We start from the raw sequence: 24,207 nt of genomic DNA, 5'->3' as shown, positions 1-24,207 counted from the left end.
GGAGAATCCCACTGGCGTGAACAGCTGGTGAACTCCAGCCACAAACTGGTACCAACGAATGTTTCAATATATCTGTCTTAATTAAGGGGCATCTCTTTATTTTTCCAACCACATAGTCACACACTAGCCAAACCAGATTTCTTTCCCTAAAGGACATTAGTGAAGCAGATGGGTTTTTATGACAATCATTTCATGGTCATCATTAGACTCTTAATTGCAGAATTTTATTAAATTGAAATTTCTCTGTCTGCCACACTGGGATTCGAACATGGGTCCCCAGACTGTTATCCTGGGTCTCTGAATTAGAAGTCCAGGGACAATTCACTCCACCATTGCCGAGTCAGCAAACCTGGCACTGAAAGATCATGATGGGTTGCTTTTCTACTTCAGAATATGGGGATCCAGCATTACCATTACTGCATCACCCACCATCAACCACCAGGGATCCACTATTGATCAGACACCTAGATGAACCATATAAATAGTGTGTCTACAAGAGCAGGTCAGAGGCTGGGGTGTCTGTAACTGGGAACTCAGTTCCTGATTCCCCGAAGCCCATCTCAAGGCACTTCACACAAGCGATGTCGGGAAAATATGATAGTGAGTCACAGAAAGAGAGCTATGAAGACCGAAGACCAAAGCTGGGTCTCAGAGGTAGGATTTCAGAGAATGTTAATGGGGGAAAGTGAGGTGGCGAACTGTAGGGATTTAAGATGGGAATTCCAGAGCTTTGAGGCCAAGGCAGCTAAAGGCAATGGTGGATTAAAATCCAGGAAGCCTAATAGGCTGGAATTATAGGAGTGCAGGGATCCCCAAGGGTTGTGGTGTTGGAGGGGATAACAGTGATGGGAAGGGGCAAAAACGATTGAAGGATTTGAAAACAAGGAGAAGAATATTAAAATTAAGGTGCTGCTTGACTTGGCATTGCTTTAGCATGTTGGGTTTAGCTCACTAAACCTTACTAAGACCTTCATCCTTTTAAGTAGTTGAATAGTAAGTATTTATTAGCGAGCAGATTACACAGGTACAGTAAAGATCCAAGTGAGGAACTGTATCCAAGTTTTTGAACAGTAAAGGAATTAAGGGTTATGGTGAGCGGGCAGTTAAGTGGAGCTGAGTCCACAAAAAGATCAGCCATGATCTTATTGAATGGCGGAGCAGGCTCGAGGGGCCAGATGGCCTACTCTTGCTCCTAGTTCTTATGTTCTTTCCTTCTACACACAACTCTGTCCAACACTACACTGAGCCCTAGGTGCAGGTCATGTGATCTCTTATATCACTCTGTGGGTGGAGCTGTACTCAGTCCCATGTTAACCCTTTATGTGCCAGGCCCTTATATTACTGATGCGCGACAATCAAGCACGAGGTACAAGGCTTCGGCGATTGAAGGCTTTTATTGACAAACAATGGAACTATCTAACACGAGTACACCAATCCAGACTGGAGGGGTCCCGCCTGAGCAGAGGGTCTTATACCTCTCCCCAGGAGGCGGGGCCCGACCGGGATGTGCCATAACAGCATCCACCACAGGTATATTAATCCCACAGTGTAAACACCCTAACCCAACAACAACATTATAACAACCCCACAGTGGCAACACCCTAACCCAACAGTAACATTGGAATAACCCCACAGTGGTAACCAACGATGGTTCACCACATTCACCCCTCCTTTGAAAACAAAGGCCGGCGGGGTGCGAAAACAGATTACATATATACAAAATCTACAAGTCCAGACGGTCTGGAGGACCGCACCGTCGCTGTGATCTCCTCAACACCGGTTGCGACACCGGAGCAGGTGCTTGCGGTGGCGTTCTCTCCAAAACAGCGTCCGGCTGTCCCCTCGAGGACTCACGGGCCGGTTGACCCTGGTGAAGCGGTGGTGCAGGGGATCCTGGTACCTTCTGTGGTGGCGCCGATCTCCGAGTCTCAGGCAAGCTGTACATGGGAGTATAACTGTTATGCACTGGTCCCGGTGCTGACCGCGCCACGTCTGGGGAAGAAAGAAGTGAAAGGGGGTTCGTGACAGGGGGTATAGGAGCGACAGGAGTTGCTACGTCCCCTGCGGGCGCCAGGTCTCGAATCGAGACCGTGTCCTCTCGCCCGTCAGGATATGCCACATAGGCATACTGAGGGTTGGCGTGGAGGAGTTGGACCGGTTCGACCAAGGGGTCGGACTTGCGGGCCCTCACATGTCGCCGCAGAAGGACGGGTCCTGGGTACGTCAACCAGGCTGGTAAGGAGATCCCCGAGGACGACTTCCGAGGGAATGAGAACATCCTCTCGTGGGGAGTAGCATTGGTTGCCGTACACAGGAGGGAGCGAATGGAATGAAGCGCATTTGGAAGGACCTCCTGCCAACGGGAGACTGGAAGGCCCCTGGACTTCAGCGCCAATAGGACAGCCTTCCAGACTGTAGCATTCTCCCTCTCCACCTGTCCGTTACCCCTAGGGTTGTAGCTCGTGGTTCTACTAGAGGCAATCCCGTATGAGAGCAGGAATTGCCTCAAGTCGTTACTCATGAACGACGAGCCCCTGTCGCTATGTATGTAGCAGGGGTACCCGAACAGGGTAAAAAGATCACTGAATGCCTTAATCACTGTGGCAGTCGACGTGTCCGCACAGGGGACAACAAACGGGAACCGGGAGTATTCATCTATGATATTGAGAAAGTACACATTCCGGTCCGTTGAGGGAAGGGGGCCCTTAAAATCCACACTCAGCCTCTCGAAGGGGCGAGTGGCCTTGACCAATTGTGCCCGGTCCGGTCGATAAAAGTGCGGTTTGCATTCCGCGCAAATCCTACAGCTTCTCGTTACTGACATGACATCCTCCACCGAGTAGGGCAGGTTGTGGGCTTTTATGAAGTGGTAGAGCCGAGTGACTCCAGGATGGCACAGGTCATTATGGAGGGCGTTCAAGCGGTCCTCCTGCATGATAGCGCATGTTCCGCGCGAGAGGGCATCCGAGGGCTCATTGAGTTTCCCTGGACGATACATAATATCGTAATTATAGGTGGAGAGCTCAATTCTCCACCGCAAGATCTTATCATTCTTGATCTTGCCCCTCTGCGTATTACTGAACATAAACGCCACGGATCGTTGATCCGTGATCAGGGTGAACCGCTTCCCCGCCAGGTAATGGCGCCAGTGTCTGATGGCCTCCACAATGGCCTGAGCCTCCTTCTCCACCGCTGAATGCCGAATTTCGGGACCTTGAAGGGTGCGGGAAAAAAACGCGACGGGCCTGCCTGCCTGGTTTAGTGTGGCGGCCAGGGCGAAGTCCGATGCATCACTTTCCACCTGAAAAGGGATGGATTCATCCACTGCGTGCATCGTGGCTTTCGCAATGTCGCTTTTCAAAGCCTTGAAGGCCAATTGGGCCTCCGGCGTGAGTGGGAAAGTCGTGGACTTGATGAGCGGACGGGCTTTGTCCGCGTAGTTGGGGACCCACTGCGCATAATAAGAAAAGAAGCCGAGGCATCTCCTCAGTGCTTTTGCGCTAGCGGGCAAGGGAAGTTCAGCAAGGGGGCGCATACGGTCTGGATCAGGGCCGATGACCCCGTTTTCCACCACGTATCCAAGGATAGCTAACCTGCGCGTACGGAATACACACTTCTCCCTGTTATAGGTCAGATTCAGGCGAGATGCAGTGCGCAGAAAGTTCTGGAGGTTCGTGTCATGGTCCTGCTGGTCATGGCCGCAGATGGTGACGTTATCCAGGTACGGGAAGGTAGCCCGCAACCCGTTCTGGTCCACCATTCGGTCCATAGCATGCTGGAAGACCGAGACCCCATTGGTGACACCAAATGGAACCCTAAGAAACTGATATAGACGACCATCCGCCTCAAAAGCCGTGTATTGTCGGTCCTCTGGGCGGATGGGGAGTTGGTGGTAGGCGGACTTAAGGTCTATGGTGGAGAACACCCGGTACTGCGCAATCTGATTGACCATATCAGATATGCGCGGGAGAGGATACGCATCCAGCTGCGTATAACGGTTAATGGTCTGACTGTAGTCGATGACCATCCGGGGTTTGTTCCCGCTTTTAACCACCACGACCTGCGCTCTCCACGGACTAGCACTGTGCTGTATGATCCCTTCTTTGAGGAGCCGCTGAACCTCAGATCTAATAAAGATCCGGTCTTCAGCGCTGTAACGCCTACTTTTAGTAGCGATGGGCTTGCAGCCTGGTACCAGATTCTTAAATAAAGAAGGTGTGGTGATCTTTAGTGTGGAAAGATTGCATGCGGGGCGCTTTGGGCAATTTGGAGGCTGCGGCTGATTCCCTACTGCCAGCGAAGGGAGTGGCCCACCGTACTGTAGGATCACACTCTTCATGTGGACCATAAAGTTTAGTCCGAGGAGAATTGGCGCGCAAAGGTGCGGCAACACAAGGAGCCTGTATCGCTCGTAAATTGTGCCCTGCACCTCTAGGGTTACCATACAACGTCCTTGGATCGGTACAGACCGGGACCGTGATGCCATAGAAATTGTCTGTTTGGCAGGTAGAACCCGGAGTCCACACCTTTTTGCAGTGTCAGGGTGAATAAAACTCTCGGTGCTCCCACTGTCAAACAGACAATACACAGTACGACCATTTACCTTGATGTTCATCATCGAACAGTCAAGCCTGTGATGCTTTGTCTGGTCCAGAGAGATCGACGCCACCGTTGGCCCTTGGGCGTCACTGCATGCAGCCGAGGTTGATACTGAGGACCCCTGCTGGTCGCTCCTGGTCGTCGTCGACCACGATGGCCGCCCCCATGAATCGCACGTGGGTGAGGGCGCCAAGCGTAGCGACTCCTGGTGGTCATCCTCCTCCTCCGTCAGCCACGATGGCGCCGTCCTGGATTCGCACGTGGTCGGACCTCGTGGGTACTGTGACGCCGAAGGAGATTGTCTCCGCTCTGGAGGGTCACAGGCTGCACTGCCGTTCTTGGGCTTCGATCTGCAGACTTTCGCGTAGTGCCCCTTTTTGCCGCACTGACTGCAGATCACCGTTTTAGCTGGACACTGTTGCCGTGGATGCTTGGCTCCTCCGCAAAAATAGCACCGCTGGCCGCCTGGAGCTGCCGCCGTCGTCGGGTCGATATGGGAGCGCGAGCCCGTGGGGCGAGGAGAGATTTGTGCTTGCTCCTGCCACGTTGTCTCCACGTGGTCTTCGGGGTACAGAGCCAAGCTTTTCGACGCTGCCTCCAGCATCTCAGCCATCTCCATCGCTTGGGTCAAGTTGAGGTTCCCTTTCTCCAATAGCTTAAGCCGGATGTACGAGGACCCTACCCCTGCTACAAACGCATCTCGGGCGAGGTCGTACATGTCCTGCTCAGCCGACACAGCTTTGCAGTCGCAGCCCCTGGCAAGCTGCAAGAGCTCATTGGCGTAGTCCTCCATGGTTTCGCCCGACTGCCGACGTCGTGTAGCGAGGAGGTAACGAGCGTGAATCTCGTTGGGTGGTCTCGTGTATCGTTTTTTCAAGAGCTCGAAGGCCCTCGGGTAAGTGGTGGCCGCACGAATCGCGAGATAGACCGTGTCGCTTACCCTCGCGTGGAGGACCTGGAGTCTGTCGTCGTCCGTAGTAACTGCTGCAGAGGCCGCCAGGTAGTCCTCGAAACACTTCAGCCAGTGGTCGAAGGTGTTAGAGGCACTGACCGCACGTGGGTCCAGCGTCAGACGCTCTGGTTTCAGCATTTGCTCCATACTCTCTTTACTGTCGAGAGTTTTGTGTTTGTCAATAAAATTGATGCGCGACAATCAAGCAAGAGGTACAAGGCTTCGGCGATTGAAGGCTTTTATTGACAAACAATGGAACTATCTAACACGAGTACACCAATCCAGACTGGAGGGGTCCCGCCTGAGCAGAGGGTCTTATACCTCTCCCCAGGAGGCGGGGCCCGACCGGGATGTGCCATAACAGCATCCACCACAGGTATATTAATCCCACAGTGTAAACACCCTAACCCAACAACAACATTATAACAACCCCACAGTGGCAACACCCTAACCCAACAGTAACATTGGAATAACCCCACAGTGGTAACCAACGATGGTTCACCACAATTACAGGGTGGCATAGTGACATAACGGCTAGCACTGCTGCCTCAGAGCGCCAGGGACCCGGGTTCGATTCCTGGCTTGGGTGATTGTGCGGAGTCTGCATGTTCTCCTATGTCTGCGTGAGTTTCCTCTGGGTGCTCCAGTTTCCTCCCACAGTCTGAAAGACGTGCTGGTTAGGTACACTGGCCATGCTAAATTCTCCCTCAGTGTACCTGAACAGGCACTGGAGTGTGGCGACTAGGGGATTTTCAAAGTAATTTCATTACAGTGTTAATGTAAGTCTAGTTGTCACATTAGTAAAAAAAAACTTTAAACCGATGTAGCTTAGTGAGCACTGGGGTAATAGGTGAACAGGACTTAGTGTGAGTTAGGACACGGGAGTAGCATTTTGGATGATCTCAGGTTCACAAAGGGTAGAATGTGTAAGGTGTAATGATGCACTTTCAGTGACTTCATTCGTGAACAACGAAGGATTTATTTATAAGAGCAGCAGTAGGTCTGCAGCAGGTTCTACAATGTCTCCCGCCAAAGAGAACTCCTCCCCCTGGGGTGATTCCCCACTCTGAGTCCCAATTGGTCACCCAGGCCAGGTGACCCTTATGTTGCTGTGTTGCCCTTAAAGGGACAATCACCATGTAAGCCAGCCAGTAGTGAGTTAGAATAGTCAAGTCTACAGATAAGAGAGGTATAAATGAGGCTTTCAGCAGAAGATGAAGTGAGGAAGATGCAGAGGCCGCTAGTAACACAGAGATAGAAAAGGCGGTTTTAGGATTTGGGATGGATATCTGGTTGGAAGCTTAGCTAGGGGTCAGATATGACACTGAGGCTGTTAGCAATCTGGTTCAGCAGCAGACAATGTTTCAGGGGAGGGATGGAGTCACTAAGTAAGAAGCCAAGTTTGTGGCAGGAACTGAACACCTTCTCGATATTTAATCGAGAAGAACTTTTACTCACGCAGCGCTGGAGGTTGGACAAGCAGTCTGATAATGTAGAGACAGTGAGGGAGTTGAGAAAGGTCTTGGTGAGCTGAGGTTTTTGTTCTTAATTGTTTGAGGCGGGGTTTGAACCCACAATCTGCCGACACAAACCCCTACTTCCTGAACCACAACCACAGGACACCATCCTGTGAATGTCTAACAGCACTGTGAGCACTGCTGCCTCACAGCACCAGTGACCCTGGTTCAATTCCAACCTCGGGTCACTGTCTGTGTGGAGTTTGCACGTTCTCCCTGTGTCTGCGCGGGTTTCCTCCGGGTGCTCCGGTTTCCTCCCACAGTCCAAAGATGTGCGGGTTAGGTTGATAGGCCATGCTAAATTGGCCCTTACTATGAGCCTTTACTATGTAGGGAACCTGGGCGAGACCTGAGAAGGACTGGTATTACCCATGGCCACCTTAAAAGGAAGTGTTCTATTTCCCAATTTTCTAATCTGAACCCGCCATGCCAAACTCAATGTTCACTCAATGAAAAATCGACATAACTATCCAAGTCACTCTGAAAAGGAGCACAGCACGATTCTCGAAGAAGAAAGCCCCACGGGGAGTAATTTTCAATAAACCAGTTCATGTGTCACAGAGCACAGGTCCAGGAGCATTTCCCCACATCACAGCTGTTTTTGGAGAGACTAAAATTAATTTTCTTTTGACATTTTCGAACTACAGAATGAAAATGCAATCTCCCTTTGTGGTGAACCATCGTTGGTTCCCACTGTGGGATTGTTCTAATGTTGTTGTTGGGTTGTTCTAATGTTGTTGTTGGGCTAGGGTGGGATTGATACACCTGTGGTTGCTACTGTTGTGGCACATCCCAGTCGGGCTCCGCCTCCTGGGAGAGGTATAAGACCCGCTGCTTGGGCGGGACCTCTTCAGTCTGGGATAGTGTGTTAAAGTTCTGTTAGTTCCATTGTTAGTTAATAAAAGCCTTCTTTTACCGAAGCTTCGTGCCTCGTGTCCAATTGATGCGCATCACCCTTAGATCCCCGAAACGTGAAAGAGGTGGATTGGAAAGTGGCCCGAAATCTGAGGCAGAAATGTTAAAATCCATTTCTGTGTCAACACCGATGGCATCAAGTAAGGCATCATTATACTAGATCATGGAATTCACAATCAGCAAGATGGAGACTTTTAGTAAATGAATCCTCTGGAAATGGATGCTAAATATGAAGTTGAGGGAAAGCCGCTCTGTAATAGTCTTTTTGATTTAGGAGCGACATTGACTTCTGTGGCACAGTGGCACAGTGGTTAGCACTGCTGCCTCACAGCGCCGGGGATCCGGGTTCAATTCCAGCCTCGGGTCACTGTCTGTGTGGAGTTTGCACATTCTCCCCGTGTCTGCGTGGGTTTCCGCCGGGTGCTCTGGTTTCCTCCCCCAGTCCAAAGATGTGCGGATTAGGTTGATTGGCCATGCTAAATTGCCCCTTAGTGTTGGGGATTAGCTGGGTAAATACAGGGATAGGGCCTGGGTGGAATTGTTGTTGGTGCAGGCTTGATGGGCTGAATGGCCTCATTCTGCACTGTAGGGATTCTATGATTTATGTTGTTTTTGTCATTTCTCGATCAGTTAGACCTATGGGTGGGTTACCTGATGCTTTACCACTTTCATTAATATGGGGACAGGTCAGCAGTGGGTAGGAAGATAGTGGACTGCACCCCCCTTTAGATTACATGCCCTCACCCCTTCAAATATGGTGACTGGAAAGGAGGCATTAAATTCACTTCAGTGTTTCAGGTCAATGAAGTCAGGTTAATGTAAGCCTACTTGTGACACTAATAAATAAACTAAAAAAATTATTTCAATTAGCATCCAGTTCTGATAAATAATTCTGTTTAAAAATGTCCGGAAATAAAAAGCAAGTAGCCAAATTCAACCCTTCGAACCTACTCCGCTATTCAATCAGATCATGGCTGATCTCTCCCTGGTCTCAAATCCACCTCCCCACCTGTTCCCCATATCCCTTTAACCTGTTTTTTAAATCAGAAACATATCTATCTCCTTCTTGAAAAATGATTCAGGCTTCACCATTCAATGATTCAGACTCCACCGCTCTGTGGGGCAGCAAGCTCCACAAATTCACCACCCCCTGCAAAAAGTAGTTCCTCCTCATCTCAGTTTTAAACCTACCCCCTCTCACAGTGGTTAGCACTGCTGGCTCACAGTGCCAGAGACCCGGGTTCGATTCCCGGCTTGGGTCACTGTCTGTGCGGAGCTTCTATGTTCTCCCCGTGGCTGTGTGGATTTCCTCTGGGTGCTCCGGTTTCCTCCCACAGTCCAAAGGCGTGCTGGTTAGGTGCATTGGTCATGCTAAATTCTCCCTCAGTGTACCCGAACAGGCGCCAGAGTGTGGCGACTGGGGGATTTTCACAGTAACTTCATTGCAGTGTTAATGGAAGCCGACTTGTGACTAATAAATAAACTTTACTCTCAACCTGCACCTGTGATTTCTTGTTCTAGATTTCCCCATAAGAGGAAACATTTAGTCTACATTTACTTTATCAATTCCTTTTAGTATTTTACATACCTCAATCAGATTCCCTTTCATCCTTCTAAACTCCAGCATGTATAAGCCCAAACTGTTTGATCTCTCCTCATACGTCAACCCTTTCATCCCCAGAATCAATCTGGTGAACCTCCTCTGAACTGCCTCCAATGCCATCGCATTTGGGGTCACTGTTTGCATGTTCTCCCTGTGTCTGCATGAGTTTCTTCCGGGTGCTCCGGTTTCCTCCCACAATCCAAAGATGTGCGGGTTAGGTGGATTGGCCTTGATAATTGCCCCTTAGTGACAGAGGGATTAGGAGGGTAAATACATGGGGTTGCACGGATAGGGCCTGGGTGGGATTGTTGTCAGTGCAGGTTCGATGGACCGAATGGCCTCCTTCTGGATTGTAGAGTTTCTGTGATCTATGATTTCTGTGATCCTCAAATAAGGAGACCAAAACTGAACACAATACTCCCGATGTGGTCTCACCAACAACCGGTACAATTGCAACAACACTTCTCTACTTTCATACTCTAATCCCTTTGCAATAAATACGAACATTCCATTTTCCTTTTTTATTACAAGCTGCACTTGCAGACCGACTTTCTACGGCATAAGAGTTAATGAAGGATTCTCACAATGGGTGCCATGCGCTGTCACATACCTGGGCACTTTGTGTGGAGACAAGATCTGGCAACTGTGATTGGCACTGAATTTGGGAAGGACGTGGCACCAATCAGCTTTCGTCAGAAGGTGAATGGAATCAGTGTCAAGGTGTGGGAAGGATTAGTTTGGGTGATGAATCCAGAGACGGTACTTACTGGTGACATTGAATGACCATCTCAGCACCGCACCAACATCAAATGTATAAAATATACGTGCACAGACAACAGCTATTAAAATAACATTGCAGGACTGATGGATGTTGTCGATTCATGCCCAGCTTGCCCTAGAGAGATGGAGGACGTGATCCACCTCCTCTTACTGAAAAGATCATTTATTTAAGAACACAAATGGTTAAATTACTGCCATAAAATTATCAACATGCTCAGCAAAAGATCTAGTTTCACAATTGCACTGGCATGTCTCCAGCTGTGGTCAACATTAACACAAGACAGCATCTAACTTGCTGTGTCAAAACAGTTTAACGCCAAACCTTCAGCTATCAGCGGTTGTTCTGTAAGTTAAATGGTTGAGTGACAAAAGACCTCCTGGGGCGATGTTCATGTTAAACACATGTGGAGCGGGTGGTGCTTTGGGTGATGCCTGAAGGGATTATTTGCATGGCCAGTTCTAATTGACATTAATTCGGAATGCTGCCAACGCTATAGCACATTTCTGACCTTGTCTCCGCGGAGAGGGACACATTAGCGGGACAAACGGGATTCATCGTCATGGAAAGGCACCTTGAAGAGGGGTTTCTTCTTATTTTTGGCAACAGTGACCAAGGCAGAACCTTGCATTTGGGGCAGCACATTGGCACAGTGGTTAGCACTGCTGCCTCACAGCGCGCCAGGGACCTGGGTTTGATTCCCGGCTTGGGTCACTGTCTGTGTGGAGTCTGCACGTTCTCCCCGTGTCTGCATGGGTTTCCTCCGGGTGCTCCAGTTTTCTCCCACAGTCCAAAGATGTTCTGGTTAGGGGGATTGGCCAAGCTAAGTTAATCCTTAGTGTCAGGGTCCTTGCTAGGGTAAATGCATGGGGTTATGGGGATAGGGCCTGGGTGGGATTGTGGTCAGTGGGTCAAATGGCCTCCTTCTGCACTGTAGGGTTCTATGATTCTAAGATGGCAGGCAACACAACTTTCCACGTAGCCCCCACTCCCGCCCCCAGTTCGATTTTGCAGTGGTGGAGGTGCAGATTCCCACCCATCCACCCTCTCCCCCCCCCCCCCCCCCCCCCCCCCCCCTCACCCCCCCACCCCCTCCATATACCTCTGATGAGTAAAGTTGTCAAGGCAAATCAGTCAACAGGCCAGGGCACAAAACAATGATGCCCCCATTGCCCTTCTGACCCCTTGGCCTCAGTGTGGAACAAAAACGTAACGTGCTTGTCGGGAAAGGATTAATCTGAAGACTGCTTGTGTTACACCGCTAGGGATTTCTCTTTATGCTGTAGTAACCTTAACCCGTGTTGCCTATGGTGAGTTCAGATGCAGTGGCCACTGAACTATTGAACTGGAAGTGATTTGAAAGGAATGGTCAGTTTGACTGAATCAAATGACACGCTGATGCGTCTCAGCATAAACAGTTAGCTCTGCAGGAGGAAACATCTTCAAACACAGGAGCAAGAGACTGGGACGAAATGGTCTCAATCAGAGGCAGAATTATAATTAAATGTCTCACTTGGGAGAGTAGCAATTATATGTGACAAAAGTGAATCGATTGATAATATAACAACGTGAGGGCGTTATATATGAGTTCTCACTCGTTAACACAGAAGATGGTGCTGATTAACATTCTCCCTGTACACAGCTGCATTATGAAAAGCTGAAAGATGAGGACAGTTGTGCAGTCGGAGTAAAAATGCCAAAACAAAGATGCCAAATGATTTTCCCATTGCCACGACTATTGCTCTCGATTAACACAAAGGCAGCAAAGCACAAAACTACACAGGGTATCTCACTGCTGTCCATAGCTCGCATCATCCAAACAGACTTATCATTGTGGCAGGAACAAATCTGCCTGAGGCACAGTGTGGCTCCCACCCATGTCACAGTACAGTGGATATGATGCTCACTGAGAGACAAGTCCAAGAAAAATGCCTCCAGCAGAACATGGCCCTCAACTTCATTCTTGTTGACCTCGCGAAGGCCTTTGACAGAGTCTTCAGCAGAGCCCTCCGGACAATCCCAGACCAACGTCATTGCTCAAAACAATTTGTCAAACTCAGGCAGCTGTTCCGCGACGGAATGACGGGGCAGATCCTTCTAATTAGTGAATCACCAACTCCCTTGGAGATCTCAAACAGAGTGAAGCAGGGCTGCATTCTCGCACCATCCCTCTTCGACCTGTTTTTTACCCGTGTCCTTAACCATGCTGTCACAGATCTTGAGATGAAATGGGTGAGATTTTCCAGCCGCGCTCACCCCAAAACCGGAAAATCCCGCCCAAAGTCAATGGACCTTTTGCATGGTCTGCCCCCCACCCCCACCCACCGTGATTTCTGTAGCGGACGGGACGGGAAAATTCTCCCTAATGTATCTCTGATCTTGTCTTGATGTCTCATTTGCCTCAGTGCAAAATCCAAAACTTCTGGGAAACTCATTCAGGAAAATCCTCTTCAACAATGATTGTGTTTTATTGTCCCACAAAACGAGAAATTTGCAGATCATTGACAGATTTTTTGAGGTTTCAGAAAGATGCTTGGATTAACCACCAGTCTTGGAAAGACTGAGACTCTATACCAGCCCTGGCCAAATTCCAGCATTGTTTAACCAGGCATCTCTATTGATGATACAGAGCTGAAGAATGTTGATAGCTTCAAATACTTTGGAACCATTATCCCCAATGACGGTTCGCTTTACAAAGAGGTAACAGCTAGGATCAGCAAAGTGAGTCAGACACTTGGAAACTTCACACCAGAATCGAAAACCCCCACAGCGTTGGGCTGTCCATGAAGGTCAAAATGTACAATATTCTTGTCATTACCTCCCTCCTCTGTGGCTGGACTTGAAACCACCAACCCATGAGGCAGTTGGAACAATTTCAGATGGAGTCATAAAGTCATAGAGGTTTACAGTATGGAAACAGGCCCTTCGGCCCAACTTGTCCATGCTGCTCTTTTTATAACCACTAAGCTAGTCCCAATTGCCCGCGTTTGGTCCAAATCCCTCTACGGCCATCTTATCCATTAACCGTCTAAATTTGTTTTAAAAGACAAAATTGTACCCGCCTCTACTACTACCTCTGGCAGCTTGTTCCAGACACTCACCACCCTCTGTGTGAAAAACCTGCCCCTCTGGACCATTGTGCATCTCACCTTAAACTCTATGCCCTGTAGTTTTAGACTCCCCTACCTTTGGGAAAAGATGGGACATGCATGTCCTTCGCTCCATCCTCAGCATCTGCTGGCAAGATTGAATCACAAGCTTCCAATCTTAGACTGAGCCCAGACAACAAGTATTGAGGCAATGGGCAGAATTTAACCATCCCGTCCACCACGGGATTTTCTGGCCTTGGAGCGAGCACGGCTGGAAAATCCCGCCCAATGCTCCTGGGAGCCCAACTGTGCTGGGTGGGCATGGATTTAGAATGGAAAATCGTCGCATTCCGAGACAGCTGCCGTGTGGAGAGCTAGCATCAGGCAAAAGAAACCAAGGTTCGACAGAGCCAAGCTTCAGGGAAATATGGCTTGGTGCGACATTAAGCCGACTGAGTTGGAAGGATCAGCGCGAAGGAACACACTGGGACACCCTGAGCCATAGAGCTTCTGTCACTTTCAAAAAGGATCAACCCCAACATTTTATTGCTGTTCCTGAACATATCAGAAAACAACATCTGCCCATGTCACAAGATATAAGTTCCAATGCCCCAGTCTGGTGCAGCCAGTCTTAACCTTTTTGGTTTGATTTATTATTGTCACATGTATTAGCATACAGTGCAAAGTATTGTTTCTTGCGCGCTATACAGACAAAGCATACCGTACATAGAGAAGGAAATGAGAGAGTGCAGAATGTAATGTCACAGCTAGGGTGTAGAGAAAGGTCAACGTAATGCGTGGTAGGTCCATTCAAAAGTCTGAGGGCAGCAGGGAAGAAGCTGTTCTTGAGTCGGTTGATACGTGATCTCAGACTTCTGTATCTTTTTCCCGACGGAACATGGTGAAAGAGAGAATGTCCAGGGTGCATGGGTCCTTGATTACGCTGGCTACTTTTCTGAGGCAGCGGGAAGTGTAGACAGAGTCAATGGATGGGAGGCTGGTTTGAGTGATGGACTGGGCTACATTCATGACTCTTTGTAGTTTCTTGCGGTCTTGGGCAGAGCAGGAGCCATAATAAGCTGTGATACAACCAGAAAGAATGCTTTCTATGTAGCATCTGTAGAAGATGGTGAGAGTTGTAGCGGACATGCCAAATTTCCTTAGCCTCCCATTTCCGCGTTCATCATTAGTGAGTCTGCACGTCTATCATCTTCTTCGAATACAAAGGACAAACATCATCAAAGGGAGTAAAAAATAAATTTAAAGAACGGGCGTTGGATGCATATTAATGTCTGATCAAGTAGTATACAAGCTTAGAACTGTAACTAGACCCACAGGCTTTTGACAGAAGGGCTGTTTTTAAGTATATGTTGAAGTACTGTGGCTTATTAAAACTGTGACACCTGAAATTAAATGTCTATAAACCCTATTGATTTGAAGAATAAATTATAAGTAAGGACGCATCTATCCTCTCTAACAATCTCGCCAAGACTGCCAAGGTAATAGTGCCCTTCACATCCCTCATACTCTCTCCAAAGCCCAGTGTGTTCCTCTTTGACCCCATGTGTCAGTCAATAAAAGTAACAAATTAATTATTGGAGAAAGGAGCTTGGGGCGGTTATTTGTCTCTGCCAAGAATTAGAGCTCAGAATGCAGTCTTCATTTGCAGATATTGAGAGAGAGAATTTTCTCTTGGAATCCAGTCTGTTGATTAGGATCAGTCAGTCCCCCCAGGGGTACCTGCGCACCAACAGGGTGTGAATACTGATCCACTTTCCTGGATTTCTGTCCTCGCAAACATCACTCCCCCACATAGCAGCTGACAACACACAAGCTGGTTAGAACCATCCATAATGCATCTCACATGGCATTCCATGGTGACCGGTTCAACCCACCCATCCAGGTGGCCCACATGGAGGACTCTCCCTGAACTAGATCGCCCAGCGGACATCCCTTTAGATCAGGAATGGGGAACAGCGGAACTCACTAACAAATCCCTTGTGACAAACTCCACCGGTCGAATGTCTTTGAACCACTCGTGTGACAGTGGTCTTCGCTAAACAGGTTCTGGACAGGCCAAGGCCCTGTGAAGCCAACCTCCACCACTGGGGCCTCAGTACAAACCCCTCACGCACTTGTGGAGGGACAGAAACGACGGGGGAGATTCACCAACCCTGTCGAATGGCCCACAGAAATCCTGATGCCCCACTGAATGGGGCGTCGGCCAAAAGTCAGCATTTCCACAGGTGTGAAGGAAATCGGGGTTGACATGCCCCACCTCGCTGACCCCGATCGGCTTCCCATCCAGAGCAGGCAGCAGCCTGATTAGCATGCAAACTCTCGAATTGTAATAAAATTAGCTGGCTGAACTGCCCAATTAGTGGCCTCCTGCATTGCACCCGCCTCCCCAGCGGGAACTGTACCAGGCGGGTTTTAGTGCTGGCAATGACCAGCATGGACCTGGTGTGCTGGACCCTGAGAGGGTTCCAGAAGTTGGTCCAATGGCCACTTTCCCCTCTGTCACTGCCATGCTGCAGAGGGATGGCCCCCCAAGGGTCCTGGGGGGGGGGGGGGGGTGGGTGGGTCGGGGGGAGGGGGTTGGGTGGGCTGGGGTTGAGGGCAAGGTGTTGATCTCTGCACTATCCCCTAGGATGGGTGCCCCATGGCTGCACTGCAGGTGTGAGCAGCCCCTTTTGAAGTCCTTTGACAGAGAGATGTCAATTTCACGGGTGGGGGGATCTTTTCTCCACAACTTTTCACTCAGCCCCACTATATTCACACTGCTTTTATTTGAAGTCTCTGAGTCTTCTTAGAAAGTTGAAACATTTGAAACCCTCTCTAATCCATTAAAAACCTTTGATCTCTTTCAATTTCATAGTGCAGTGTTTTGCAATAGGTTTTGATTGACAGCTCCATGGTTTTCTACTCAACCTCCAGTTAGCTGTGTTTATTTACCTATCCCTTCATGCTTGAATGCATCTCAAGGATCTCTATGATTCCTAACCGCAATGTTTACAAAGGCTCGAAATCTGATTGACAGCTGTGGTTTCTTCAAAGTGAATAAATGGTCTCCAAAAGAGAAAGTGACGTTAGAGGTAAGGCACTATTTCTGTTTTGTGGGCGACCTGTGAAAATGCAGAGATCTTTGAATCTCACCTGATTGACACTCCCACTGTATTTGCGTCTTCCATCACACTCCTGACTTGTGCCTAGTAGATGGTGGACAGGCTTTGGGGAGTCAGGAGGTGAGTTACTCACCTCAAAATTCCAAGCCCCTAATCTGCTCTTGTAGCCATAGTATTTATATGGCAGGTCCAATTCAGTTTCTGGTCAATGGTCACTCTCAGGATATTGAGAGAAGGGGGTTTCAGTTATGGTAATACCATTGAATGTTGGAGATAAATGGTTAGGTTCTCTCTTGTTATAGATGATTATTGTCTGGCACCTGTGTGCTGATACAGTGCTATTAATAACTTTTATGTTAAAGGGAGGGACTGCTTTCAGACTCAGCATTTTGTTATGAACAGTCGGTTTGTCTGGTAGGAATGCAGCAGATGCTGAGAAAGCAGGATAATTACTCATTTTAGCCATGTAAGTATTTATTTAACAGAAGGCTTAATGGGATCTCTTTTGTGATCAATGTAATAAGGTGAGTTAGGTACACAGGGACAGAGACTTGTGATACTAGAAATGGGAGGAGCTAGGCTTGTAGTAAAAATGAATTTCATTTTCATTTCAAAATAAAGAGCAGTTGCTGCCTGGATCTGATAGAAAGAAGAGACTCTCTCTTTTGCTCTCTACAGCTGTTTCCTAAAGCTCCAAGACTATGAACAAAGGTTAAAGCAAGTATGCCTGAGTTTTTCTCAATATGTTTAAAGTGTGTCTTAAGTCTGTAAGAGAAATATTGTTTGATTTGAACTGATGTAGTGATAAGTTCAAATTGTTTCTTTTCATTTTAAATATTGTTCAACTGTTAAAAGTTAAGCTAATTCATTTGTTATAGTTAAACTGTATTGTTAAATAAAGTTTGTTTTGATCAAAGTTTCCTAGTTTGTTAGTAGAATCATGCCTGGAGTGAACCACTCCATCCTCACATTGAAGTCAAAACTTAAAAATTATTTGTTGCCTAATCTGGCTTCACAATATACCTTGTGGTTCTGATCTGGCACCCTAACACTTGCGTGATTTAAATGTTACTTGCCACTTATCGGCCAAGCCTGGATATTGTCCAGGTCTTGCTGCATTCGGACATGAACTGTTTCAGTATCTGAAGAGTCGCGAATGGTGCTGAGCATTGTGCAGTCATCAGCGAACATCTCCACTTCTGACCTTATGATGGAGATCAGGAGCTGAGCGACCCTGGAGGAACTTAAACTTAGTGTCAGTGAGCAGGTTATTGCTGAGTGCCACTTAATAGCATTGTTGATGACCCCTTCCATCACTTTACTGATGATGGAGAGTAGACTGATGGGGTGGCAATTGGCTGGGTTGGATTTATCCTATTGATATGATGATGTGAAGGCTGTGTTAGGACCTCGTGTTGCAGTTATTGTGCCCAATCCTCAGCTGATCAGTCCTTTGGTCTTCCACAATTTTCTTACAATGGTTTCGCTTTTTATTCTCAGCTGACAAATCATTACATAACACCTCCTCGATGTCCTCCATTCTTGATTTACGCTGACCTTAACTGAGCATTCCAGAGATTGGCAGTCAGAACAGAAACTGTCCTTACATATTTAGAGAGTTAAACAGAGAGTTAGCAAACCATGCATCTTGAACTATAGCCCAGCCTTTTCTCTGCAGCGCTGTTGATTTGGAGACTTTCTCCAGATATACCCAATCCAACAGATTCTTTAAAAACTGCTTTTCACCTCCAAAATGGGTTTCCAATCAGAACACAGATTGTTTAATAAAAGCTCAAAGCTTCCGGTGAGTGATTACTCTGCACTGAGAACAATCGGATACTCTGATTTCGATCAACGCTCTGGATGGACTCTGACTGTCTCAGCAGAATAGTCACCCAGGAAAGTTAACTTCTAACTCCTGAGAAACTATAGAACAGACCACCCCCGACCCTCCCACTTGGTGCACCGGCCCCACCCCCCTCTGCACCGACTCGCCCATCCCCCCACCCCCTTGACTACTCCAACACCGACAGACCACCTGACCCCTGACCTATCCTAACCCCCCACTCACCACCTGATACCCTGAACCCATTCAACTCCCTGACTCACCACACAAACCCTTCTAACAGACTACACAACGCCCTTCACTGATCACCTGACCACCCACTGACCACCTGACCACTCCCACTGACCACCTGAACCCCAACTGACCACCTGACCCCTCCCACTGACCACCTGACACTGCAGTAACCACCTGACCCCTGAATGACCACCTGACTACCCACTGACCACCTGACCCTCCCACTGACAACCTGACCACCCCCACTGGCCACCTGAATCTATGATGTGGAGATGCCGGCGTTGGACTGGGGTAAGCACAGTAAGAAGTCTCACAACACCAGGTTAAAGTCCAACAGGTTTATTTGGCACTAGCTTTCAGAGTCTGATGAAGGAGCCTGAGACTCCGAAAGCTAAGACCTGTATCTATCCCCTGACCACCCACCAAATCCCTCCCCACTGACCACCCACCAAACCCCCTCCACTGACCACCCACCCAACCCCCCCGCACTGACCACCCACAAACCCCCCCCGCACTGACCACCCACAAACCCCTCCCACTGACCACCCACCCAACTCCCCCACACTGACCACCCACAAACCCCTCACACTGACCACCCACCCAATGATAAAACTTGAAAGGATCTTGATGCTGTTGATCTGACAGAATTATGGTCACAATAGATCTGGAAGTTCTTTAAGATGGATTTATGTTGAACCTGTCCTTGATGACTCTTACTTATTACAATTTTGCAGACTAAAGAAAAAGATATTGTTCTGATGTGAAGTTTCTGATGGAAGTTTAACTCGTTCTAGACCACAAAGATGGGGCAGAGAGAGAGAAAGTCAGCGTCTTCTTCTTGCAGTCTGCACGCTCTCTGCAATGAGATTTAAATAATAAAAATGTTCAGAGGATGATTCTTTCAGGCCAGGTGTTTGGTATCCAATCAGCAAAAGCCTTTAACAAAATCACAAAATACTGGAAAAACTCAGCAGGTTTGGCAGCGTCTGTGGAGAGTTTATTCCCTCTCTTTATTTCTGAAGAAGAATCACATGGACTCAAAATGTTCGCCGGAACTTTCCGGCCATTCACGCCGGCGGGATCTTCCGGTCCCACCAACGTCACACCCCCACCACGGGCTTTCCGGCAGTGAGGGGTGCATTCAATGAGAAACCCCGTTAATAAACTAGAAGATCCCACCGCCAGCCAATGGCAGCTGCCTCCCTCCAGCACGGGGAACACTGTAAATCCCACCCATTAACTCTGTTTCTCTCCCCACAGATGCTGCCAGACCTGCTGAGCTTTTCCAGCATTTCCTGTTTTTGTTTCAGATTCCAGCATCCAAAGTAATTTGCTTTTATGTTAAAATGAGTCTTTAGCTTGGCAACAGCAGTTCTTCATTAACTCCGATACACATAGTAACTCTTCCCTCTTTGGGTGTGCCCCGCTGGGCCTGTGCTGAAGGGTCTGTTGACTCCTAATGGAACATTCGCAGTCCCTAATGAATCTGGCAGACTCTAAAACAAAAAGCTCGGGAGGGAAATGTTTAAAATTCAGTGACCCTCAAATTTTCAAAAGTGGGTTCCTCACACTATGGTCGGAATTTTACAGCTGTTTTCGCCCTTGGGATCTTAAGGTCCAAGCTGATGGCAAACCCCAGCCATCAGTTTCCCTGCGACAGGGGGTGCATAAAGCGGGGAAACTCGTTCGACATGGCGCGACCTTCTGACCCTGCTGCTGGCCAATGGTGAATCACACCACCAGTGGGGGTGGGGGGGGGAAGGGCAGGAAAATTCCCACCCATTGCCTGACTATTATTCCAAGTCTAGTGGATATTGTTACCCATTCTACTTTTGCCTCCATTACATTCCATCAGTCACTCATTAACTCGCTCAGCGACTGACCCCTTGACATCGGAACTGGCACCGTGCTCTCTGACCTTTAGCCTTTTCCTGCCGGTCTGAAGTTGCACGGTTTCTAAATCAGTGTGAACATTGCCATTCTGAGCGGTGGGGTTTTAATTATGCGCACATACAGACAGATTGCTCGCTTCAAGTCCCACACTAAAGTAGGTCATGATATTGAACAACAGGGTAAGGACAAAGAATTATTTCGTCTGTCATCTGCTGGGATGCTAAATTTATGCAGATAATGAGGTTCATTAATTAAAATGCACAACAGTAAATGAGATGGACACAAGGTTGGTCCAGCTCTCGAGAAGCTGTCTGCAATGCCATTTGTTTATTGGGTGACTCCAAAATGGTCGGGGCACTGGGGCAGGCCGGCGAATGTGGACATTTCACTCACCTTCCTCTGAGTCTGACAACGACAGATGTGTTCTACTTTCAGTCTCTCTGCCCAAGGGTGAACACTACAGCACAAGGTGAGAATAGGCCTACTAATCGGATGTAAATCCAGTTGGATTGACAGCAGCTATGTAAATACAGTGAGAGGAGACACTGATTCAGAAATGGAAATAATAGAGCTGGGATTCTTCTGTTTAATCACATTGAGTTTTTGCATTACAAACTAACCACAGTAAAATAAGTTACCGAGAGAACTGTGTGCAGTTTTGGTGCCCTTATAGAATCATAGAATCCTACAGTGCAGAAGGAGGCCATTTGGCCCATCGAGTCTGCACGACTACAATCCCACCCAGGCCCTATCCCTGTAACCCCATGCATTTACTCTAGCTAATCCCCCGGTACTAGGGGAAATTCAGCATGGCCAATCCACCTAACCCACACATCTTTGGACTGTGGGAGGAAACGGAGCACCCGGAGGAAACCCACGCAGACACGGGGAGAATGTGCAGACTTCCCACAGACAGTGAGCCAAGCCAGGAATCGAACCCAGGTCCCTGAGGCAGCAGTGCTAACCACTGTGAGGAAGGAATCTGAGGAAGGATGTCCTTGCTACAGAGGGAAGGTTTACCAGGCTGATTCGTGGGATGGCAGATATGCGGAGAGACTAGGTCGTTTAGGGTTATATTCACTGGAGTTTAGAAGAGCGAGAAGGGATCTCATAGAAACTTATAAAATTCTAACAGGGTTAGACAGATTCGGAAAGAATGTTTCTAATGGTGGGGGAGTCCAGAACTAGGGAGTCATAGTTTGAGGATAAGGGGTTAACCTTTTAGGACTGAGAGGAGGAGAAATTTCTTCATCCAGAGCATGGTGAATGCGTGGAATTCACTACCACAGAAAGTAGTTGAGGCTAAACATTGTCTGATAGCTCTTGGGGCTAAAGGGATCAAGGAATATGGGGGAAAGGGGGATCAGAATATTGAATTTGATGATCAGCCATGATCATAATGAATGACGGAGCAGGCTCGAAGGGCCTACTCCTGCTTCTAGTTTCTATGTTTCGAACTGGCAAAGTTGCGCACCATCCTGACCTGGAACTCTGTCGCCGGTCCTGCACTCTCGCCGTGTGAATGCCCTGGACCTAATCCTGAACGGCAATGTTCAGGACCCTGCATTACACAGGGGTGGCACAATGAGGTGGCTCAGTCCCGTCTACTGGCGGATACCAAAGCAACAAGGCTGACCTCGGCGCCACACCATTATCCCAAGAGTTTTATTTGTTAAAAGTCAAGCAGAAATATCTGTGAGGAATGGTAGTGGAAAACAACATTAACTAAACCCCAGTGAATACTAATAGGGACACTCACTCCATTATACCATAAATAACAGAGGTTGCACATAGTCTGATCAAACAGACTGTGGAATGCAACGTGACACCATCTCTTTCACATGTAGAATGGGCTTCTTCTTCTTGGTGTAGCTGATCAGGGAAGTTGTGAATGATTCATAATGTTTGAAATTAGATTATTGATGGCAGATGGAGAGATGCTGCCACAAAGTAATGAAGATGCTGGTGAAATAACAGTAAACCTGACTCTCGGTTAGAGCAGCAGACTGGATATTGATGGAGGAAAGAACTCATTTACAGTTTGCACCATCGCATCTCCACTGGCAAAGTGTTGTCTGGTCTTTCGACCAGTGCTCTCTTTATTCTGCACTCCCCCTCCCCTACCCCCAACCGGGAAGCTTCATCCATCTTGACCTTTCCCTGACCCCTTGTCTCCTCGCTGCATCTCCCTTTCTTTAAAAGCTGTGTCAGAATCTACTCCTTTAACATTTCCATCACTTCAGCCCTAGTTAAAGTTTAAAGTTTATTTATTAGTGTCACAAGTCGACTTACATGAACACTGCAATGAAGTTACTGTGAAAATCCCCCAGTCGCCACGCTCGGGTACACTGAGGGAGATTTTAGCACGGTCAATCCACCTAACCAGCATGTCTTTTGGACTGTGGGAGGAAATCGGAGCACCCGGAGGAAACCCACGCAGACACGGGGGGGACCTTACAGACTCCACACAGTGCAGACCCAAAACGGGAATCGAATCCAGGTCCCTGGCGCTGTGAGGCAGCAGTGCTAACCACTGTGCCGCCCTTAATGCTCTCACTTTGATCAACATGAGAGGCAATTGATGCCTGAATGTTCTGTTTGTATTGTGTTGATGCTGCTCAAGGCTGGCTTACTGACAGGGTGATTAATACTGGATGGCCAGATTGATCAGGGAAGAGAACTCCCTTCACATCTCCCCATCCTGCACCGAAATCTCCTTTACCCACTTGTCAAAGTTCCAATTTAACATTTCATCGCAAAGACAGCACGCACAACAATGCAGCACTCCCTCAACACCAGCCTGAATGTTTTGCTTGAATCTTTGCAGTGGAACTTGTATTCACAACCTTTGAGAATGAGGCTATTATTCGCTGCATCATAGCTGACACCAGTACAATGGGATAGATTCTTATCTTTCTCACCTGGGTTCAGAGAAGTGAAGCAAATGGAATGCATTGAAAATTGCATTGTCCACTTAAGGCTATCATACACATATACCAGCAGAGGTAGTCTAGAAGGAGAATAAAGGGGTGTTTGTTTTAATAGCTCACACAGCAGATCAGCATCGTACTGAATCTTCCCAAGAACTTCACGGTGGCGAGAAAGAGGGTGAAAAATAGGAAATATTGTTTTCAAAGATAAAACTTTTGGCAGATGCTTGTCTGCTTTCTGTAGATATCATTTTAAATTGGAGATTTTGGGAAGACATTGAGGCCAGAGTCTCTCGTTAAACAGGTACAGAGGCACTTCAGCTCAGGATTAACATGACAGAGGCCTGAATAATGTACACAAAACTGATCTCACAGAAATAACCATCAAAAGAAAATAAATATTCTTGCAACATTACAGAGAGAATTTTCTTTGTAAGGAATGAGATGCCAGATTCTTGATCACACTTTTCAGATTAAGGTGGCATTGTCTATGCCCAATCAACCATCTTTTGGAGACATCATAGAAACCCTACAGTGCAGAAAGAGGCCATTCGGCCCATCGAGTCTGCACCAACCACAATCCCACCCAGGCCCTACCCCCATATCCCTACATATTTTACCCGCTAATCCCTCTAACCTATACATCTTAGGACACAAAGGGGCAATTTTAGCATGGCCAATGAACCTAACCCGCACATCTTTGGACTGTGGGAGGAAACCGGAGCA

This window comes from Mustelus asterias, chromosome 21 (assembly GCF_964213995.1).
Source record: "Mustelus asterias chromosome 21, sMusAst1.hap1.1, whole genome shotgun sequence".
Lineage (NCBI taxonomy): Eukaryota > Metazoa > Chordata > Chondrichthyes > Carcharhiniformes > Triakidae > Mustelus > Mustelus asterias.
This window is presented reverse-complemented; position numbering follows the sequence as displayed.